We start from the raw sequence: 12,840 nt of genomic DNA, 5'->3' as shown, positions 1-12,840 counted from the left end.
GCCAATTCCTCCGGACTTATGTCAGCTGGTGCTTCCTTCGGAGGTGCTTTCTCTAACACGTAGAGCATTTTCTCCGAAGTTAAGACAATCTTCAACTTCCGGAACCATTCCGTATAGTTGGCGCCAGTCAGCTTGTTTTGTTCGAGGATCGAGAATAAAGGATTTCGCGAATTCATTGTATGAAATACTGAAAAGGAAAAACAGACATATATCAATGATTGTTTAACAATTTACTAAGACATAAAATAGGCGAATTTAATTTTATGAATCTCACTCCCACTATTTTAACGATTTCACCACCCTCTAGTGAAAACGGGAAACTTTTTCCTTAGTGAGAACATGGAGTCCAATTGACAAACTTATGGTCCCGAATAATATCAGCCAACCATAATTCTCAAAAGGTAGAGCCCAATTGCTTCCAAAGCAACCCCCATGTATTTACCTCATGTCCAATAAGGGCCCAATAATATGACGCCGTTTAAAGTGACATGTCAAGATGACCCATCAATATTAAGTTGTGATGGACGGTCGCCATGTGGATCCCCCAATAATATGAGCCGATCCCATGGGAGTTCCACCCAACTTACAACATTTGTCGATCCAATGTACAGCTTTCCGACGGACGGGCCCCCCAATAATATGAGCCGGACCGTATCCGCGGGTAGCATCACATACATTGACCGTTGATGGAAGGTAGGAACATTTAAACAATATTTAAATTTCCTTTATTTATCTTGATATAAATTTTAAATCATATTTAAAATGAGGGATTTTATTTATAAAAATATTTGTCTCATCATATTTAATTTATTGCATGCATTGCCGGATTCACGCAATTTATGTCTAAACATGCATACAATCATAATATCACATATTATAGGATGATCGATTCCATTTCTAATTGACCCGTGGTTGCCAATCACGGGTCTTAGTCCAATCCTAGGTAATATGCAGTATGCAAATGCAATCCTATTACATATGCTTCCAATTTACATTTCTTCAGTCTTCATTGTCTGCTGGGCCCACCATCTTCAAATCTTGATCTCCCACTAAATCTAATGTATTTACAATAAATAACAATGACAAGTAGGGGATACATTTTTAGGGGGTGGGAACGGGCTATAAACCAAGCCCACTTTTATTACATATGACATTCATATCGGGCCATAAACCAGGCCCATTAATAAAACCAACAATAATAAAGACAAAATGTAAATTCCTAACATACACCTACAAAATTGGTCATGGCAATCGATCATCCTTATCCAATAATATTTAATTCAAAATTAATTTATTGGATAACATGCTGTGGCAATTCAAATTTAAACAAGATAAAATCATATTTTATATATAAAATCACATTTCACATATAAAATCATATTTTATCTCCATATCAAATAAAATCATATTTTATCTATAAAATCCAATTTTACAAATAAAATCATATTTTATCTAATATATCATAAGATCATATCTTATCATCAATTGTACCAAAATAATTGATTTCAAAATTCAATTTACGGATAAAATATTAAAATTTTCCAAAAATTCAAATTTATCCAAAATCAATTTTAAAATTTACGGACTCGAACAATTCGATCCGAAATCTCGTGAACCAATCAAAAATAATTTTTGACCGGACCAAAAATAAAATTTTAACATATTAAAATTAATTTTTAATAAAATATTAATTTTTTCCCGCGGGCCACCCGGGACACTCCCGGGTTGGCCCGCACCCGGGGCGCGGGCCGGGGGCAGCCCGGCTGCCCCCTTAGGGCAGCAACGCTTGCTGCCAGGGCGGCGCCTGGCGCCGCCGCTGGGCGGCGCCGAGCGCCGCCCCTGGGCGGCGCCGAGCGCTGCCCTGCGCAGCGCCCAGCGCTGCGCTGGGCAGCGCACAGCGCTGCCCTGGGCAGCGCCGTGCGCCGCCCTGGGCGGCGACGGTCGCCGCCCTGGGCTGCGCCGTGCGCCCCCTTTGGGCGGCGCCGTGCGCCGCCCCTGGGGGCAGCGACCATCGCTGCCCCTTCCGGGCAGCGATCCAATCGCTGCCCGGGTTTCGCCCCCGGAAAAAAAAAATTTTTTTTTTATTAAAAATATTTATTTTGTTTCAAAAACCGAGACTCAAAAATTTTGTACAATTGATTAATTCAATCGATTGATCTGAGCAACCTGGCTCTGATACCACTTTGTGTTGGAAAACTGGCGAGTTCCCAGACCAATTACGATTGATACCCGGTGCAGCGGAAGTTTAAAATTTTTCATGGAACGTTTCCATGGTATGGGTATCAACCGTTCATCGATTGAATTACGTGTGTGTAAAATTTAAATAACAATTAAATAAATTTTACCTCAAATCTCGCAACGAGATTAATGGACACCAACAGAACAATTCTGCTCTTGTTGTCTCTCCCTGGAACCGATGAACGCCTTCAATCAGGTCCACGAACAGAGGTTTAATCCCTCTGATAGATTGCACTAGAAAATCTATCAGAAGTTTTCTGCGAAGAGAATAAACGAATCTGATTCGTTATTCCTTACTGCGATTCAAAATCACAGACCGGAATTTCTCTGTGACAGAGCAAGGGGGCGGCCGAAATATTATTTGAGAGGAACTAGGGTTTTCGATTTTTGCTCTCAAAATTTATGACCTGTTGTGTGTAATTTCTGTACTGAAATAACTTATTTATAATGCAGGCCACTAACACCTTAGGGCCCATTAGTCATAAGCTGGGGCCCGACAAGCAAAGCCCGCTCGTTCAGAAATTAATATAAAATTCATCGTGACTCCGATTGATGAAACGATTTCACCAATGTGCACAGAAACCATTTCTGCACGTTTTAAAGTCAAAATAAATTTTCCTGAATCCGAATTCAGTGGTTTCCAAAAATGTCCATCCCTATGTCATTTTAGGAAATCCTACTCCCTTACTCTTATTTAAGAAGTCCAACTCCTTAGTTCATTAAATTTAACTCTTTAAATTTAACTATCTCAACGGGGATTAAAACTCCATTACACTGTGTGACCCTCAATGGTTCAGGGATACAGCTAGCCGTGGGCTCACAACTCCTTGTGACTCGGAACAACACTTTCCGACTTGCCCAACGAATCATGGTAAAGCGCCTAGCAACATCGCCCCATGATTCCCTAGGTATCACTGATAGTGCCTACAAGAACCAGTAGATTTTGGTTAGCGTACAGTACGGTCCCTTCATCCATATATCCCGATCGAATCAACAACCATTGGTATATCGAGAGTCGCTCAAGATTCGATAACTATGCAATACATCTTGAAGATCAAATTAGTGACATCGCATGTGCTACTAAGAAACCATTTCTTAAATCACATCAAGTACTCTGGCCAGAGATTTGTCACACTAATATCTCCTCAGATCGCATAGGATATCCACACTCGCAAGTATGTGGTGAATCCTTGACAACAATGCATTGACTCCTATATGTGTCGTAACTGTACCCAATCTCGACACCTGATGACCCCCTCAGAGTCGGTAAACGAGTCAAAGCACAGTACTAGCATATAGAGTCTCCATGATGTTTCAAGTCGTAAGGACTAATGGTGTACAACCAAAACCGCGGACTTTATCCACTCGATAAGTGATAACCACTTGGAAAGTCCGGATAGGGTAGTTCGACTATTCATCCTATGAATATCCATTTGCATGCTTCGAACATCTCCATGTTCCCTACCAATGAAACGTGGTACTCCGCATCGCAAATGCTAGTCTCAAACTCGAGCGATCCTTATCCTTATTATCGGACGGCTCAATCGACTAGGAACGGTTTTAGAATATACAGTGACTATAAGATGTATTTCATGATAGACATCTCCATGTTCTACCACATCTTACATACACTATAGTATATTCAAGGTCTTTATCAAAACAACAATAGTATATAACAATATGAAGTAATATAAAGTCATTGCCATAAAAGTGTAAATAATATTAAACAAAAGATTGTTTATACAAAGAGTCAACAAAGCCCATAGCCACACAGTTGGCTCACTGGGCACCCACTCTTACACTTTGAGCTTGAGTACGGCTTATCATCCAAAGACAGACGGACAGTCCGAGCATACTATTCGCACTTTAGAGGATATGTTTCGCGCAGCGGTGATGGAATTTGGTCCAGCGTGGCATGATCATTTACCGTTGGTGGAGTTTGATTATAACAATAGTTATCATCGCAGCATTGGCATGTCACCATTTGAGACTCTTTATGGACGTCGTTGTCGTACACCTCTGTTTTGGGACGAGGTTTGCGAGCGTCAGGTTGAGGGTCCTCAGATGATTCAGCAGATGACTGATGCACTGGAGTTGATCCGACGCAGGATTAAGGCGGCTCAGGATCAACAGGCTAGCTACACGAACACTCATCGGAGGGCGTTACACTTCGAGGTAGGAGAGCATGTATTCTTGCATGTGTCACCTTTCCGGAAGGTGATGAGGTTCGGTCACAAGGGTAAGCTGACACCGAGATTTATTTGCCCTTTTGAGATTCTTGAGAAGGTTGGGGATGCGGCTTATCGTCTAGCATTGCAACCAGATATTTCGAGGATCCATGATGTGTTCCACGTGTCCTTGTTTAGACAGTACGTGTTGGATGAGTCGCATATTTTGCATCCGACCGAGGTACAATTAGATCAGGATCTGTCATATGTGGAGAGACCCCTACGGATTCTAGACATGAATGACAAAGTGCTTCGTAACAAGTGCATACCGTTGGTGATGGTACAGTGGCAGCGCAGAGGTACAGAGGAAGCTACTTTCCGGATGCGAGCCGAGCACCCCGAGTTATTTTGAGATTTTGTACTTCTTTGTATCAAGTTTGTACTTGTTCAGTTGTAATAAAGAACATTCGTGTTGAGTTCTGTACTTTTCCTCTGACTTTAATTTCGAGGACAAAATTTCTTAAGCGGGGGAAAATGTAGTGACCCGTATCCAGAATTAATGATTAATGAGTAATTAATCGTATGATCATGTTTAGATTTAGTAAAACATGATTAAAGGGTTTCCAAAAGGGTCTAAGGAGTCCAAAAATGGGTCCAGAACACTCGAAAATGGCCGGGAAAGTTTCGAGAGTTCGGAGGGTTCGAAGGCTCCGAACTGTGGCTATAAATAGGAGAGCCGAAATTCATTTTCACTCGGACCTCTCCTCTCTTATTTCTCGATTCCTAGGCCTTCTAACTTAGATCTAGGGAGATCTAGGCGTCCTATGGTGAATTCGGAAGTGGCATAGCGATCCAGGCATTGTAGCGGAGCTGTGGCCTAGTTTTGAGACAAGCGACATCAAATGGCTAATGACGGACGCATGTATAGCTTTGGCTTCCTAAAAATATTTAAGAGTATGCAATAGCTTAGTTAAGGCTTTTAAAGCTTAATTAATGATGCATGAGTATTTTCATTGTAGTAGCAGTAGACTGGACTAGTAGGCGTAGGATCTAGACCAATGGTGTTAGGAATTGCCTGCAATTGTTAGAGGTACGTAAGTACTGACCGAAATAGCCAACATGATATATTTGCATGTATGTTGCATGAGTATGTGCTATATGTTTTATCATGTTTTAGCATGTTTTACCTCTTTATCACATGCAGGATTTTACGTATGACTGCATCCTGAGAGATGTGAGTCATTGACAGTCTCCATAGGGAACAGTGATCTCATGTTGGACTCGAGTCAGGTATGACAATTTCCATATGGGACTTGTATCCTGTTTTGGATTCGGGTCAGGATGGGGTTGGATCAGTCCTGATAAAGAATATACGAGTACCCCACGGAGTCGCTCTCTAGCCGGTACTGTATATTTCTGGCGCCTTGAGCAGTGTTTTTACCTGGGATTTTAAATCATCTGTGTGCGCATATTTGTACTTATATAATTGCTTATGTATTGAGCGTAGTCTCTCACGCCCCTGTGTTTGGGTATTGTGGTGTACCTTGTGGCGGGGCAGGTTTAAGGCTTGACGGTCCAGGTGGCTCTCAGCAGGATTGAGGATTCGAGAGCGTGAGGTTTTAGAGGGTAGGGATTTGTTTACCCTGAACTTTCAATTTGGTTGTATAATGATATTTATACACTTATGTTATCGTCGGTTGTATTCTGCCGATTGAATTTGTTGTATTTTAAATTATCCGCTCCTTACACTTTAAGTATTATTGCATGCGCTTTATTATAACTCTGATTAGATAGTGGATCCTGGTTGGGTCACTACATTTTATATAGATCTTTTTATCATATTGATATTTTAAAGATCTACATTTATGTCTAGCATGACCTATTTTACAGCAGTAAGAGCATGTAGGAGGTGATCTCATTTTAGCTTTAGCAATAAGGCTTGAAAAGTCTTTAGATTTCTTACCATACCCTATTCAACCCTTATCAAAGCTACATTTCTACATGCTTAGTAAATTATTCAATTTATTACTACTAACATTAAATTTATCAAATGATTTTTCTAAGTGAACTATGTCATCCTTTAATCTTCGGTTTTCATGATCCTTAGATTCTAATTCATTTTTGAGGTTTCTATTTTATTTTCTAAGTGATTTAGTCATGTCAAACATAAGCTTATAAGCATGTATTAATTCATCATAGGAAGGTACCTCTTCATCGTCGTTGGAGACGATGTCATCATCCCTAGCCTTGAGGCAGATGTTGGCTTCCTCTTCGTCATCATCACTCGCTCCAAGTTGTTATTAGGGGTTTCTTCTTGCCTTTGTCAACCTTCTTCTTGAGGGGACACTCATTTGTATAGTGGCCTTGTTGTTGACAGTTGTATCATGTTACTTCCTTGTCCGACTTCTTTTCTTTCTTGAATTTGTTTTCGCATGAATCGTTTGAATTTTCTTGCAAAGAGTGCCATATCATCATCATCATGATCATCATCATCTTCTTCGACTTGGGTGGATAAAGCAAGACCCTTTTTGCCTTGATCTTCTCATCCCCCTTCTTTGATTCTTTCCTTGTAGACACTTCTAACTCATGGGTTTTTAGGGTCTCATGGAGTTAATCAAGATCATAGGAGAAAGTGTCGCCTTTGTTGGACTCAATGATGGCAGTTCTCTTGGCATCCCATTCCCTTAGGAATGTTAACCCCTTCAACCTCTTTCGTAGGTATATAGGGACCATTCACTGTTACTTTCCAAAGGTCATAATCTACGGATTGGATATATAGGGACATTCGATTTTTCCAATATCCATAGTTTATGCCATTGAAAAGAGGAGGACGATTGGTTGATTGCCCTTGAGCATAATCGCTCGCTAGATTTGCCATAGAGACTTTTTGAAAATATTTTGTAAAAAGGTGGCTCTGATACCACTTGTTAGAACCTAATGGGAGGGATTTATGTTCTATTGGCAACTTTAACAATTTAAAACGATTATGCAAATACGCAAACGAAAAACTTAAAGCAATCAATAATAAATGCGATAAATAAATGCATAATGTAAATAAAGCAGTAAAAGAGATAAGTGATGTTTATGGAAGTTGGACGATAAATCGTCTATGTCTCCCCTTCTTGGTTAAGATCGATTAACCAAGGATCCACTATCACTTCGAACGTCTTGGTCTTGATGGATCCAAGGATAGCCATACAACTCAACACGATCACCGTGCCGATACTACTCGATACACTTGGCCTTAAGGGCTCCAAGGATAGCCTCAACAATCACACAACACACTCGGCTTCACACTCAAGTGTTTACAATAATCGCACAACCAACTCACAAATGATTTTTACAAACAACTCTCAATTTTTGAGCGAATATATCGAATAACTCTTGATAGAACACTTTGAATGAGATGAGATGCTTGCAAGAGATGATAGTGAATTGGATGTCTTCAAATGGCTTGGAATGACCTCAATTTATAGTTGCAAATCCGAGCAGGTTCGGATCCTCCGAACGGGTCTTCGGGTCCTCTGAACTTCACTAATTGATTTTAAAATTTCTGCGGCAGTTGCACTGTTCGGATGGTCCAAACATGTCTTCGGGTCTTCCGAACGGCTGTATTAAATTCATTCCGGCAAATTTCTTCCGACAAAATCTTCAGTCACCGTAAAGGAGTTCGGAGCCCCCGATCATAGCTTCGGATCCACCGAGGTATGCCTTTCGTTCCCTCCGAGAGTGCCTAGCTCCGAGCAATATTTAATTTCATAAAAACTTTGGGCCGTCCGAACTGGCTTCAGATCGTCCGAACAAGTCTTTCGTGGCCCCTAAGCTTGTCATCCGAACATATTTAAATACTGAATAATCTTCGGACGGTCCGAAGAAGCTTCTGTGTAACACCCTCAACCGATGAGGACATTACTCAACTAACATGACCTTATATAAACGCGGAAAAGAAAATTATTTTTTTTAAAAAAAAAAGATGTATGCATACATCAAACCTTACTTAAAACATTTCAAATTGTTTACAAACCAAGTCACAACAATTTCAAACATAAAATATGTTTTCTTCACTCAAAAATAATAATATTCAGTTCCATTAAACTCAACACAAACACACTCATGCATCTCTCGCCGGCTCGACTCTTGTCTCCTCCTCATGTCCGGAATCAAACTCATCAACGTATGCATAATTGTCATCCTCAATACCTGCACCATTCAAGCATAGTGAGTCTTAAGACTCAACAAGAATATGCAATAAAAATCATGAGTTTTAAAATTTCTTTTGAATATAATATGACGTAATATAAACATGAACATAAACATAAACTCATTCTTAATTGATGAATTATGTGAAATTTGTGGCAACCGTCTGATAGGCCTGATCTCATCATTCATGTTGATTAACAAGTAATTGGAAAGGCCCCTCCGGAGCTTATCCCGAAGTGCCAGTCCCGTGTCTTTCCATAGCTTAAATCATAATTGGAAAGGCCCCTCCGGAGCTTATCCCGAAGTGCCAGTCCCGTAGATTTGGAAAGGTCCCTCCGGCGCCCATCCCAAAGTACCAATCCCGTATTTTCCACCACAAATAACATCAAATTCCTTTATGCTTCATCATACATCATTCATCACATCATTCCATCATCTTTTCATTGTGTTATCATAACATGTCATTCATTGTGAAGCATCATTGAAACATCATAATTTCCTTCATAACTATAACTTCATGAACATAAAACTTTACTAAATAACTTTATACGTGTCATAGATGATTAAAAATCATACTTTCATACTGAACATAGGTTTCATGAATGAATCTTAAACATGTACATGCATCACATAATGTAATCGGTCCACATAAGTCGTTCTCTCCGTTCTTGACCTTTAAACTTGAAATTTTTGCATAAGAACTCTTAAAAATATTTTATAAGCCTTAAAAGATCATAACCATGAAATTAGGACCCTAAAATAACATAAAAAACTTGAATTTCGAAGGTCCGGCGTGACCGCTCCACTTCTCGGCTCGGGCGCGCAAGACCTACGCAAATGGGTCTTCTTGCTCGCTCTGAAACTGTATGTTTCAGTCAGAATTTGAAAAAGTGGTAAATATAATTATTTGAACTTAATCTAGAATAAGAAAAATAAAGATTGATTTGATAAATCTATTTAAAACTGAAATTCACAAATAGACGAGTCGACCCAGGAAAAAATTGAGGCTTCTGATCCTTATCTCGAGCCATCAAGTCAACCCTTCATCTCGGGGATTGAAGAATGAGAGATCAACCTTAGACCTCAAACTGACAAAGGAAAAACTAAGGTTGATACTAACGAAATTACAATTTCTCCATTTCAGATATATCAAAAAACTTGATAGAAATTAAAAACCAGAGTAGTATTAACCCGGATACAAGTCCATTTGATGTTGCAGGAAAATTCCAAGGATGTGGATGAAACTCAACTCACATCCAAAAGATGCTAAATTATGATATGATTTTGGGGCCCTTGCCTCAGTTTATACCACTTCACAAGGTTTTCCAGAGATAGTTTTGTTACCTAAATGGATCCATAAAAAAGTCCATGAAACTTGGGCAAATAACGACTATTTGTCTAGAGGAGATATTTTGGAACTATATTTTTTTTAGTACATCACCAGAACTAGATGGAAAAGGCTCACATGAAGCCTTTCACTTCATCAAACTTAGGAGGCCAGACATAAATGCTCAAAAATTTATTAAAGACCCTCCGAAAAAACAGAAATGCCCGTAGTTGTCACAATTAGTGAAGAAAAAATCTCTACGAGAAGAGCATGGGGAATATGGATCTGTCTCACGGAGATGAGCAAAGTCAAGTTTCCATTTAAATTTTACCATACTTCAGTTAACGGATCATTCCTGTTAAATACAATGACGGAAAAAACTACAGGACATGTAGAAGATACATTTGAAAGGAAAAAAAAATATTTTGTGGAACAAGAAGTTATCGGGGAGTAAAGAAACTCGCCATAAATTTGCAACATGGCTCACACGGAAAGATGGATAGAAAAAATCTGGTCAGACTGCCCACACCAAAAGGAGCCAGAATTCGAGAAGGGTTTTCATCCAAGATCTGACCGAAAACATATTGCAGAAACAAATCCAAGTGGGGAAGGCCTACACAAAGATAAAACAAATTATGTGACTCAATCACCACTAGATGGGATGGACCAATTTGCTAGCAATATTTCACGAGAACAACTGGCCATCAATAATGTAAAGAAGTAAGCAAGCTTGAAGTCCGGATTCAAATCCGTGAAGGACCCCTATAAATATCAAGCAGAAGGAATATGAAGGCATCAATCATTCTCTTCATTTTTTTTCAAAATATAAATTTTTAATATTTTTCTTTCTAGTTTATGTGTTTTGTAATTTTTGCTACTATAAGTAGCTAAACAAGTAATCTTTTCCTCTACATGAAGTTACTAATGTAATAATATTTGTTGTGTCGGAATAAAATTCCCCGTTCTTCCCTATCATATTGTTTTCATTCACAAATTAAGTGTATTACTATACGCCTTGAGGTGATAAACGAAACAGGGTTGTTCTGGGTCTTGTTGAAGAGATCTATGACAGGAACCATCAGTTGCGATCGTGTGGTTAGGCTGTGAGGAGCAGTCTGTAAACCCCGTTGGATATAATCCGGCAACATTCTGGTCAAAGAAGTAATAACCTTAGTTTATTTTATGGAAGTATGATGGGCTAAAAAAAACAACGGCAAAATATGAATTATTCAGTTTTAGGGACAATTTTGAGAAACAATTTAGAAGATCAGGTACATAATTGGTACAAGAAAATTTGAAGGGACATAAACGGAAAAATAAACTATGAGGATATGTTAATGTATCATCCCAAACTCTTGCAACCAAAAAGGTAAAAAAAAAAAATGAATTTGATCTAATTTAAAAGTAGAATTGTGTTTTGAAATTTAAAAAAAAAAGAAAAGAAAAAAAGCTTGCATCTGGATCTTCAGAGTTTTGATCTAGTCTTTGTTATTGTGTATTTAGTTTCTGTTCTTTATATATGTTAATTACAATCAAATCATTTTATATTGTTAGAAATTTCCGCATCTTACAACATGATGTGCGTCTGAATTAGCTAGAATTTCAAAAGAACAAATTAATTCAGATTTTTTGGTCTAAAATCCTAAATAAAAGCGTCTTTCGCATAATTTTTTTCATTCCTTTATCGTTATTTGTCGATTTTTATAATTTATTTCATTGTTTGTTCATGAATGTGAGTTCATTAAATGCTTATTGGTGTTTTAATTTGCTCAATCAAATCCAAATACTTTACACCCATATTTCCTCTTACACTAATAGGCTTCAGGCTTTCACAGTTTTTTTCCATCGTTATATGCAAAATATGTTCCAATTAACTATATATGAGCCAAACAATACAAAGGAAGATGATGTATCTTCTTTTACTCATGTATTTTTTAATTTTCTTTTTTCAGCTTACAAGTTATGCAAATTCATTGACAAAGTCGCCGCGACTCAAACAATCAATTTTGCGAACCGATATGGTAAAAAAATTATTTCTTTTATGTGTGTTTTTAATCCTTTCAGGTAATTAAGTATTTTTTTTTATTTTGTGGTTGTATTTTTATCATTTTATTTGGATTGTTTGATTTCGACAAAAAAATATCATTCTTTTACATGGTAAAATTCACTATGAAATTGAATTGTAAAATTGTAATTTTTTATATTGTATCAACATATTTATTACAATAATCATGTTGATTTTTATTTTTTTAAGATTTTACTCCTATTTATGTTTCATTTATCAAGAATATTTGGTGATTATTTATACAAATTTTTATTTACTATATATATATATATATATTAATGTAGCCAACGTGTTGATTATTTATTAAAAGATTTATAATAATAAAAATCCATTATTCTAATAAAATCTATATCTTACTAGGGTATTATAAAATAGTAAGGTATTATAAAATCATATTCAAATATTACAATACATCTGTAATACTATGTATATATATGAATTGAAAGAAGTCCGCTTCATTAAAATATATATATATATATATACTAGTATCAAATTGGATGTGTTGCATGCTTATACAATACATTTTCGCGTACACGTATTGCGTGCTTGTACAGTTCATTTTTGCGTAAACATTGCATGTTTGTAAAATCCGTTTTTTAATTAAATAATTGTACAAAAAGTTTGAAATAATATTAAATAATTGGTTTTAAAAAATAAATAAAAATTAAAAACAAAAAGACCACAACAACGCATCAATTTAGTGTGGCTTCACACTTAATACAATAGAATATATTGATATGTGTGTATAAATGTTTTAAAGGATATATTTGGAACATATATAACAGAATTAAATGCTAGTTTTAAATTAGCTTAATTTAATATCAGATTTGATTATAGGTATT

This window comes from Henckelia pumila, chromosome 2 (assembly GCF_033568475.1).
Source record: "Henckelia pumila isolate YLH828 chromosome 2, ASM3356847v2, whole genome shotgun sequence".
NCBI classification, from domain to species: domain Eukaryota; kingdom Viridiplantae; phylum Streptophyta; class Magnoliopsida; order Lamiales; family Gesneriaceae; genus Henckelia; species Henckelia pumila.
The sequence above is the reverse complement of the archived record's forward strand: the minus strand, read 5'-3'. Positions refer to the sequence as shown.